Raw genomic sequence first — 12362 nt, forward strand, 5'->3', positions numbered from 1 at the left:
TGATCAATACTGAGATACGTATACACTGGGTCGTGGATTGATTCAAGATAATATTTATCGATTTATTTCTGTACATCTAACTGTGGACAACTAGTTGTAGGTTACTAACGAGGACAGCTGACTTAATAAACTTAAAACATCAAAATATATTAAAAGTGTTGTAAATATATTTTGAACATACTTTGATATATATGTATATATTGTTATAGGTTCGTGAATCAACCAGTGGCCAAGTCTTACTTCCCGACGAAGTAAAAATCTGTGAAAGTGAGTTATAGTCCCACTTTTAAAATCTAATATTTTTGGGATGAGAATACATGCAGGTTTTATAAATGATTTACAAAATAGACACAAGTACGTGAAACTACATTCTATGGTTGAATTATCGAAATCGAATATGCCCCTTTTTATTAAGTCTGGTAATCTAAGAATTAGGGAACAGACACCCTAATTGACGCGAATCCTAAAGATAGATCTATTGGGCCTAACAAACCCCATCCAAAGTACCGGATGCTTTAGTACTTCGAAATTTATATCATATCCGAAGGGTGTCCCGGAATGATGGGGATATTCTTATATATGCATCTTGTTAATGTCGGTTACCAGGTGTTCACCATATGAATGATTTTTATCTCTATGTATGGGATGTGTATTGAAATATGAAATCTTGTGGTCTATTGTTACGATTTGATATATATAGGTTAAACCTATAACTCACCAACATTTTTGTTGACGTTTAAAGCATGTTTATTCTCAGGTGAATATTAAGAGCTTCCGCTGTTGCATACTAAAATAAGGACAAGATTTGGAGTCCATGTTTGTATGATATTGTGTAAAAACTGCATTCAAGAAACTGATTTCGATGTAACATATTTGTATTGTAAACCATTATGTAATGGTCGTGTGTAAACAGGATATTTTAGATTATCATTATTTGATAATCTACGTAAAGCTTTTTAAACCTTTATTTATGAAATAAAGGTTATAGTTTGTTTTAAAAATGAATGCAGTCTTTGAAAAACGTCTCATATAGAAGTCAAAACCTCGCAACGAAATCAATTAATATGGAACGTTTTTAATCAATAAGAACGGGACATTTCAGTTGGTATCCGAGCGTTGGTCTTAGAGAAACAGAATTTTTCATTAGTGTGTCTTATCGAGTTTGTTAGGATACATTAGTGAGTCTGGACTTCGACCGTGTTTACTTGAAAAATGATTGCTTAACAAATTTTGTTGGAAACTATATATTTTTAACATGTGAATATTATGTGATATATTAATCTCTTAACGCGTTTGATATTATGTGATAGATGTCTACCTCTAGAACAAGTTCCATTGACTCACCTAATAATAATGAAGAGTCAAATGTAAATTGGAATGATTCGTGGACTGATTCACAAGTTCCCGAAGAGGAACCGAAAGAAGAGTCGGAACCGGAAGAAGAATCGGAACCGGAAGAAGAATCGGAATCGGATGAAGAAATAGAACCGGTGGGGGAAATAATAAAACTGTTAAGTAAAAGAAAATCCTCAACCAACCGACCAAGGTTAATTATGGTCAATGGTGTTTCCGCCAAGGAAGCAAAATATTGGGAGGATTACCAATTCTCCGATGAATCGGATTCCGACGAGAATTCCGATGATGTTATAGAAATTACCCCAACTGAATTTAAAAAGGCAAAAGAAAATAATAAGGGAAAGGGCATAAAAATAGAGAAATCTAATTCCAACCCCGATGAACTTTATATGTATCGTCAACGCCCGAAGTCCTTAAGTTGTAACAATGACCCGGGAACCTCTAAACCACCAGGTTTTTCTAAACCAATGTGGACAACGACGGCTCGTATTAGGGGAACATCATATATCCCTAGAAACTTGGCAAAACGAACCAAAACCGAAGAAGAAGAAACGAGCGAGTCGGAATAAGATAGTTGTATTCGTGTGGTGTAATATATGTAATATAGTGTTCTTATGCTTTATGATATATGTAAAAATTGCTTGTATTAATAAGTATTTTTTTATGAATCTAACTCTTGTCTATTTTACAGTTTAAAAACACAAAATGGATAGACAACCCAATATTTTAAGAGACCTACCCGGAGACATGATTGATGAAATCTTGTCTAGAGTCGGCCAGAATTCCTCGGCACAACTATTTAAGGCGAGATCAGTTTGTAAGACATTCGAAGAACGTTCCAAGAATGTCTTGGTTTATAAGAGACTTTCGTTTGAAAGATGGGGGATATCACATTGGGAAACCCATAAGTTACGATGTGTTTACTTTGACGCATATATTGCGGGGAACCCAAATGCTATTTTACGCAACGGGTTAAGAAATTATTTTGACTCAATATATCCGAATATTGGACTTCGTGATTTAGAAAAAGCGGCTAACATGCAACATAAAGAAGCATGTTATGCTTACGGATTAGTAATGTTCGCTTCTCACCAAAGTGAGAACAAGAACATCGGGCTACAACTATTAAACAAAACGTTTCCACAAGTGACGGAGTCGGTAATTGGGGTAAGAAATGAGGTTTTTAGATTATTACGGGACTGTTGGACATTACGTAACCCTCGTCCCTTTGACGACGTTACAACACGCTGTCTTATCAACGGCCATAACGGTTATGTTGCACAAGACCAAGGATGGGAAGTAGTCCTAGTAAAACCAGAATGCATGACTTGTTTCTGGACGTATGAATTACGTGTCTTTATTGCCTTTGCTGAACGACTTGTGTACTAGCTAGAATTATCTTCACAACTATCTTGTATCAAAGTTATTGTGTGCTATATTTCATGCTTTATGTAAAATAAGCGGTATTGAAAGTTTGTAAAATATTGTATAAAAGTTTGAACGCGAAATATTATTATAATCAGTTTTTCATATAGAATTGTAGTAGTTGAATTGTATATTAGCTACTAAGTATGAACTTAACGGGTAGGTACTACCCGAATTTAAACTTATAAAACGCTAATATGAAGAAAAAGCTTTTATAAATGAGTTCATATTATGCTACGAAATACTATTAACTACTCTTAATATTCTGTATGATTAACTTGTTCCATTTAATTATTTTGAAGGAAATGGCACCGACTCCTCGACACACCGTGAATATGAATGAAGAGGAATTCCGTACTTTTCTAGCTTCAAACATAGCCGCAGTACAGGCTGCGCTACATACCAACAATAACCTTGGATCTAGCAGTACAGGAAATCGTGTAGGATGCACCTACAAAGAATTCACTGCCTGCAAACCTTTGGAATTTGATGGAACCGAAGGACCGATCGGATTGAAACGGTGGACCGAGAAGGTCGAATCGGTGTTTGCCATAAGTAAGTGTACTGAAGAGGACAAAGTAAAGTACGCTACGCATACCTTCACAGGTTCTGCGTTAACATGGTGGAATACCTATCTAGAGCAAGTGGGACAAGACGATGCGTACGCACTACCGTGGTCAGCATTCAAGCACTTGATGAACGAGAAGTACCGTCCCAGAACCGAGGTCAATAAGCTCAAGACAGAACTTAGAGGGTTACGAACCCAAGGATTTGATATTACCACGTACGAAAGACGATTCACAGAATTGTGCCTATTGTGTCCAGGAGCATTCGAAGATGAGGAAGAGAAGATCGACGCGTTTGTGAAGGGATTACCGGAAAGAATCCAAGAAGATATAAGTTCACACGAGCCCGCCTCCATACAACAGGCATGTAGAATGGCTCACAAACTCGTGAACCAAATTGAAGAAAGAATTAAAGAACAGACTGCTGAAGAGGCCAATGTGAAGCAAGTCAAAAGAAAGTGGGAGGAAAACGGTGATAAGAATCACCAATACAATAACAACAGCAATTACAACAATAATCGCAACAATTATCCCAACAATCGCAACATCAATCGCAACTACAACAAACGGCCCAACAACAACAACAACAGCAACTACAACAATCATCCCAACAACAATAATAACCGCAACAACAACAACAATCAGAAGCAGCTATGCCAAAGGTGTGAAACGAATCACTCGGGGTTCTGCACCAAATTTTGCAACAAGTGTAAAAGAAATGGTCATAGCACGGCGAAGTGTGAGGTCTACGGACCAGGGGTTAATAGAACGAAAGGAACAAATGGTGTCGGAACGAGTAATGGCGGAGCAAGTAGTGTCGGAGCAAGTTATGCCAATGTAGTTTGTTATAAATGTGGAAAACCGGGCCACATTATTAGAAATTGCCCGAACTAGGAGAACACGAATGGACAAGGCCGTGGAAGAGTTTTCAATATTAATGCGGCAGAGGCACAGGAAGACCCGGAGCTTGTTACGGGTACGTTTCTTATTTACAATAAATCTGCTTACGTTTTATTTGATTCGGGTGCGAATAGAAGCTATATGAGTAGAGATTTTTGTGCTAAATTAAGTTGTCCATTGAGGCCTTTGGATAGTAAATTTTTACTCGAATTAGCAAATGGTAAATTAATTTCAGCAGATAATATATGTCGGAATCGAGAAATTAAACTGGTTAGCGAAACATTTAAGATTGATTTGATACCAGTAGAGTTAGGGAGTTTTGATGTGATAATCGGTATGGACTGGTTGAAAGAAGTGAAAGCGGAGATCGTTTGTTACAAAAATGCAATTCGCATTATACGAGAAAAAGGAAAACCCTTAATGGTGTACGGAGAAAAGGGCAACACGAAGCTACATCTTATTAGTAATTTGTAGGCACAAAAACTAATAAGAAAAGGTTGCTATGCTGTTCTAGCACACGTCGAGAAAGTACAAACTGAAGAAAAGAGCATCAATGATGTTCCCGTCGCAAAAGAATTTCCTGATGTATTTCCGAAAGAATTACCGGGATTACCCCCACATCGATCCGTTGAATTTCAAATAGATCTTGTACCAGGAGCTGCACCAATAGCTCGTGCTCCTTACAGACTCGCACCCATGAAATGTCCCGTTCTTATTGATTAAAAACGTTCCATATTAATTGATTTCGTTGCGAGGTTTTGACCTCTATATGAGACGTTTTTCAAAGACTGCATTCATTTTTAAACAAACGATAACCTTTATTTCATCAATAAAGGTTTAAAAAGCTTTACGTAGATTATCAAATAATGATAATCTAAAATATCCTGTTTACACACGACCATTACATAATGGTTTACAATACAAATATGTTACAACAAAATAAGTTTCTTGAATGCAGTTTTTACACAATATCATACAAGCATGGACTCCAAATCTTGTCCTTATTTAAGTATGCGACAGCGGAAGCTCTTAATAATCACCTGAGAATAAACATGCTTAAAACGTCAACAAAAATGTTGGTGAGTTATAGGTTTAACCTATATATATCAAATCATAATAATAGACCACAAGATTTCATATTTCAATACACATCCCATACATAGAGATAAAAATCATTCATATGGTGAACACCTGGTAACCGACATTAACAAGATGCATATATAAGAATATCCCCATCATTCCGGGACACCCTTCGGATATGATATAAATTTCGAAGTACTAAAGCATCCGGTACTTTGGATGGGGTTTGTTAAGCCCAATAGATCTATCTTTAGGATTCGCGTCAATTAGGGTGTCTGTTCCCTAATTCTTAGATTACCAGACTTAATAAAAAGGGGCATATTCGATTTCGATAATTCAACCATAGAATGTAGTTTCACGTACTTGTGTCTATTTTGTAAATTATTTATAAAACCTGCATGTATTCTCATCCCAAAAATATTAGATTTTAAAAGTGGGACTATAACTCACTTTCACAGATTTTTACTTCGTCGGGAAGTAAGACTTGGCCACTGGTTGATTCACGAACCTATAACAATATATACATATATATCAAAGTATGTTCAAAATATATTTACAACACTTTTAATATATTTTGATGTTTTAAGTTTATTAAGTCAGCTGTCCTCGTTAGTAACCTACAACTAGTTGTCCATAGTTAGATGTACAGAAATAAATCGATAAATATTATCTTGAATCAATCCACGACCCAGTGTATACGTATCTCAGTATTGATCACAACTCAAACTATATATATTTTGGAATCAACCTCAACCCTGTATAGCTAACTCCAACATTCACATATAGAGTGTCTATGGTTGTTCCGAAATATATATAGATGTGTCGACATGATAGGTCGAAACATTGTATACGTGTCTATGGTATCTCAAGATTACATAATATATAATACAAGTTGATTAAGTTATGGTTGGAATAGATTTGTTACCAATTTTCACGTAGCTAAAATGAGAAAAATTATCCAATCTTGTTTTACCCATAACTTCTTCATTTTAAATCCGTTTTGAGTGAATCAAATTGCTATGGTTTCATATTGAACTCTATTTTATGAATCTAAACAGAAAAAGTATAGATTTATAGTCGGAAAAATAAGTTACAAGTCGTTTTTGTAAAGGTAGTCAATTCAGTCGAAAGAACGACGTCTAGATGACCATTTTAGAAAACATACTTCCACTTTGAGTTTAACCATAATTTTTGGATATAGTTTCATGTTCATAATAAAAATCATTTTCTCAGAATAACAACTTTTAAATCAAAGTTTATCATAGTTTTTAATTAACTAACCCAAAACAGCCCGCGGTGTTACTACGACGGCGTAAATCCGGTTTTACGGTGTTTTTCGTGTTTTCAGGTTTTAAATCATTAAGTTAGCATATCATATAGATATAGAACATGTGTTTAGTTGATTTTAAAAGTCAAGTTAGAAGGATTAACTTTTGTTTGCGAACAAGTTTAGAATTAACTAAACTATGTTCTAGTGATTACAAGTTTTAACCTTCGAATAAGATAGCTTTATATGTATGAATCGAATGATGTTATGAACATCATTACTACCTTAAGTTCCTTGGATGAACCTACTGGAAAAGAGAAAAATGGATCTAGCTTCAATGGATCCTTGGATGGCTCAAAGTTCTTGAAGCAAAATCATGACACGAAAACAAGTTCAAGTAAGATCATCACTTGAAATAAGATTGTTATAGTTATAGAAATTGAACCAAAGTTTGAATATGATTATTACCTTGTATTAGAATGATAACCTACTGTAAGAAACAAAGATTTCTTGAGGTTGGATGATCACCTTACAAGATTGGAAGTGAGCTAGCAAACTTGAAAGTATTCTTGATTTTATGAAACTAGAACTTTTGGAATTTATGAAGAACACTTAGAACTTGAAGATAGAACTTGAGAGAGTTCAATTAGATGAAGAAAATTGAAGAATGAAAGTGTTTGTAGGTGTTTTTGGTCGTTGGTGTATGGATTAGATATAAAGGATATGTAATTTTGTTTTCATGTAAATAAGTCATGAATGATTACTCATATTTTTGTAATCTTATGAGATATTTCATGCTAGTTGCCAAATGATGGTTCCCACATGTGTTAGGTGACTCACATGGGCTGCTAAGAGCTGATCATTGGAGTGTATATACCAATAGTACATACATCTAAAAGCTGTGTATTGTACGAGTACGAATACGGGTGCATACGAGTAGAATTGTTGATGAAACTGAACGAGAATGTAATTGTAAGCATTTTTGTTAAGTAGAAGTATTTTGATAAGTGTATTGAAGTCTTTCAAAAGTGTATAAATACATATTAAAACACTACATGTATATACATTTTAACTGAGTCGTTAAGTCATCGTTAGTCGTTACATGTAAGTGTTGTTTTGAAACCTTTAGGTTAACGATCTTGTTAAATGTTGTTAACCCAATGTTTATAATATCAAAAGAGATTTTAAATTATTATATTATCATGATATTATGATGTACGAATATCTCTTAATATGATATATATACATTAAATGTCGTTACAACGATAAACGTTACATATATGTCTCGTTTCAAAATCATTAAGTTAGTAGTCTTGTTTTTACATATGTAGTTCATTGTTAATATAATTAATGATATGTTTACTTATCATAATATCATGTTAACTTATATATATAACCATATATATGTCATCATATAGTTTTTTTTACAAGTTTTAACGTTCGTGAATCACCGGTCAACTTGGGTGGTCAATTGTCTATATGAAACCTATTTCAATTAATCAAGTCTTAACAAGTTTGATTGCTTAACATGTTGGAAACATTTAATCATGTAAATATCAATCTCAATTAATATATATAAACATGGAAAAGTTCGGGTCACTACAGTACCTACCCGTTAAATAAATTTCGTCCCGAAATTTTAAGCTGTTGAAGGTGTTGACGAATCTTCTGGAAATAGATGCGGGTATTTCTTCTTCATCTGATCTTCACGCTCCCAGGTGAACTCGGGTCCTCTACGAGCATTCCATCGAACCTTAACAATTGGTATCTTGTTTTGCTTAAGTCTTTTAACCTCACGATCCATTATTTCGACGGGTTCTTCGATGAATTGGAGTTTTTCGTTGATTTGGATTTCATCTAACGGAATAGTGAGATCTTCTTTAGCAAAACATTTCTTCAAATTCGAGACGTGGAAAGTGTTATGTACAGCCGCGAGTTGTTGAGGTAACTCAAGTCGGTAAGCTACTGGTCCGACACGATCAATAATCTTGAATGGTCCAATATACCTTGGATTTAATTTCCCTCGTTTACCAAATCGAACAACGCCTTTCCAAGGTGAAACTTTAAGCATGACCATCTCTCCAATTTCAAATTCTATATCTTTTCTTTTAATGTCAGCGTAGCTCTTTTGTCGACTTTGGGCGGTTTTCAACCGTTGTTGAATTTGGATGATCTTCTCGGTAGTTTCTTGTATAATCTCCGGACCCGTAATCTGTCTATCCCCCACCTCACTCCAACAAATCGGAGACCTGCACTTTCTACCATAAAGTGCTTCAAACGGCGCCATCTCAATGCTTGAATGGTAGCTGTTGTTGTAGGAAAATTCTGCTAACGGTAGATGTCGATCCCAACTGTTTCCGAAATCAATAACACATGCTCGTAGCATGTCTTCAAGCGTTTGTATCGTCCTTTCGCTCTGCCCATCAGTTTGTGGATGATAGGCAGTACTCATGTCTAGACGAGTTCCTAATGCTTGCTGTAATGTCTGCCAGAATCTTGAAATAAATCTGCCATCCCTATCAAAGATAATAGAGATTGGTATTCCATGTCTGGAGACGACTTCCTTCAAATACAGTCGTGCTAACTTCTCCATCTTGTCATCTTCTCTTATTGGTAGGAAGTGTGCTGATTTGGTGAGACGATCAACTATTACCCAAATAGTATCAAAACCACTTGCAGTCCTTGGCAATTTAGTGATGAAATCCATGGTAATGTTTTCCCATTTCCATTCCGGGATTTCGGGTTGTTGAAGTAGACCTGATGGTTTCTGATGCTCAGCTTTGACCTTAGAACACGTCAAACATTCTCCTACGTATTTAGCAACATCGGCTTTCATACCCGGCCACCAAAAATGTTTCTTGAGATCCTTGTACATCTTCCCCGTTCCAGGATGTATTGAGTATCTGGTTTTATGAGCTTCTCTAAGTACCATTTCTCTCATATCTCCAAATTTTGGTACCCAAATCCTTTCAGCCCTATACCGGGTTCCGTCTTCCCGAATATTAAGATGCTTCTCCGATCCTTTGGGTATTTCATCCTTTAAATTTCCCTCTTTTAAAACTCCTTGTTGCGCCTCCTTTATTTGAGTAGTAATGTTATTATGAATCATTATATTCATAGATTTTACTCGAATGGGTTCTCTATCCTTCCTGCTCAAGGCATCGGCTACCACATTTGCCTTCCCCGGGTGGTAACGAATCTCAAAATCGTAATCATTCAATAATTCAATCCACCTACGCTGCCTCATATTCAGTTGTTTCATATTAAATATGTGTTGAAGACTTTTGTGGTCGGTATATATAATACTTTTGACCCCATATAAGTAGTGCCTCCAAGTCTTTAATGCAAAAACAACCGCGCCTAATTCCAAATCATGCGTCGTATAATTTTGTTCGTGAATCTTCAATTGTCTAGACGCATAAGCAATCACCTTCGTTCGTTGCATTAATACACAACCGAGACCTTGCTTTGATGCGTCACAATAAATCACAAAATCATCATTCCCTTCAGGCAATGACAATATAGGTGCCGTAGTTAGCTTTTTCTTCAATAACTGAAACGCTTTCTCTTGTTCATCATTCCATTCAAATTTCTTCCCTTTATGCGTTAATGCAGTCAAGGGTTTTGCTATTCTGGAAAAGTCTTGGATGAACCTTCTGTAGTAACCAGCTAGTCCTAAAAACTGGCGTATGTGTTTCGGAGTTTTCGGGGTTTCCCACTTTTCAACAGTTTCTATCTTTGCCGGATCCACCTTAATACCTTCTTTGTTCACTATGTGACCGAGGAATTGAACTTCTTCCAACCAAAATGCACACTTTGAAAACTTAGCGTACAATTCTTCCTTCCTCAATACTTCTAACACCTTTCTCAAATGTTCACCGTGTTCTTGGTCATTCTTTGAGTAAATAAGTATGTCATCAATGAAAACAATGACAAACTTGTCAAGGTATGGTCCACACACTCGGTTCATAAGGTCCATGAACACAGCTGGTGCATTAGTTAAACCAAACGGCATGACCATAAACTCGTAATGACCGTAACGTGTTCTGAAAGCAGTCTTTGGAATATCATCTTCTTTCACCCGCATTTGATGATACCCGGAACGTAAGTCAATCTTTGAATAAACAGACGAGCCTTGTAGTTGATCAAATAAGTCGTCGATTCTCGGTAGTGGGTAGCGGTTCTTGATGGTAAGTTTGTTCAACTCTCGGTAGTCGATACACAACCTGAATGTACCATCTTTCTTCTTGACAAACAAAACAGGAGCTCCCCACGGTGATGTGCTTGGTCGAATGAAACCACGCTCTAAAAGTTCTTGTAATTGGCTTTGCAGTTCTTTCATCTCGTTGGGTGCGAGTCTGTAAGGAGCACGAGCTATTGGTGCAGCTCCTGGTACAAGATCTATTTGAAATTCAACGGATCGATGTGGGGGTAATCCCGGTAATTCTTTCGGAAATACATCGGGAAATTCTTTTGCAATGGGAACATCATTGATGCTATTTTCTTCAGTTTGTACTTTCTCGACGTGTGCTAGAACAGCATAGCAACCTTTTCTTATTAGTTTTTGTGCCTTCAAATTACTAATAAGATGTAGCTTCGTGTTGCCCTTTTCTCCGTACACCATTAAGGGTTTTCCTTTTTCTCGTATAATGCGAATTGCATTTTTGTAACAAACGATCTCCGCTTTCACTTCTTTCAACCAGTCCATACCGATTATCACATCAAAACTCCCTAACTCTACTGGTATCAAATCAATCTTAAATGTTTCGCTAACCAGTTTAATTTCTCGATTCCGACATATATTATCTGCTGAAATTAATTTACCATTTGCTAATTCGAGTAAAAATTTACTATCCAAAGGCGTCAATGGACAACTTAATTTAGCACAAAAATCTCTACTCATATAGCTTCTATCCGCACCCGAATCAAATAAAACGTAAGCAGATTTATTGTCAATAAGAAACGTACCCGTAACAAGCTCCGGGTCTTCCTGTGCCTCTACCGCATTAATATTGAAAACTCTTCCACGGCCTTGTCCATTCGTGTTCTCCTGGTTCGGGCAATTTCTAATAATGTGGCCTGGTTTTCCACATTTATAACAAACTACATTGGCATAACTTGCTCCGACACTACTTGCTCCGCCATTACTCGTTCCGACACCATTTGTTCCTTTCGTTCTATTAACCCCTGGTCCGTAGACCTCACACTTCGCCGCGCTATGACCATTTCTTTTACACTTGTTGCAAAATTTGGTGCAGAACCCCGAGTGATTCTTTTCACACCTTTGGCATAGTTGCTTCTGATTGTTGTTGTTGTTGCGGTTATTATTGTTGTTGGGATGATTGTTGTAGTTGCTGTTGTTGTTGTTGTTGTTGTTGTTGTTGTTGTTGGGCCGTTTGTTGTAGTTGCGATTGATGTTGCGATTGTTGGGATAATTGTTGCGATTATTGTTGTAATTGCTGTTGTTGTTGTATTGGTGATTCTTATCACCGTTTTCCTCCCACTTTCTTTTGACTTGCTTCACATTGGCCTCTTCAGCAGTCTGTTCTTTAATTCTTTCTTCAATCTGGTTCACTAGTTTGTGAGCCATTCTACATGCCTGTTGTATGGAGGCGGGCTCGTGTGAACTTATATCTTCTTGGATTCTTTCCGGTAATCCTTTCACAAACGCGTCGATCTTCTCTTCCTCATCTTCGAATGCTCCCGGACACAATAGGCACAATTCTGTGAATCGTCTTTCGTACGTGGTAATATCAAATCCTTGGGTT

This window comes from Rutidosis leptorrhynchoides, chromosome 2 (assembly GCF_046630445.1).
Source record: "Rutidosis leptorrhynchoides isolate AG116_Rl617_1_P2 chromosome 2, CSIRO_AGI_Rlap_v1, whole genome shotgun sequence".
Lineage (NCBI taxonomy): Eukaryota > Viridiplantae > Streptophyta > Magnoliopsida > Asterales > Asteraceae > Rutidosis > Rutidosis leptorrhynchoides.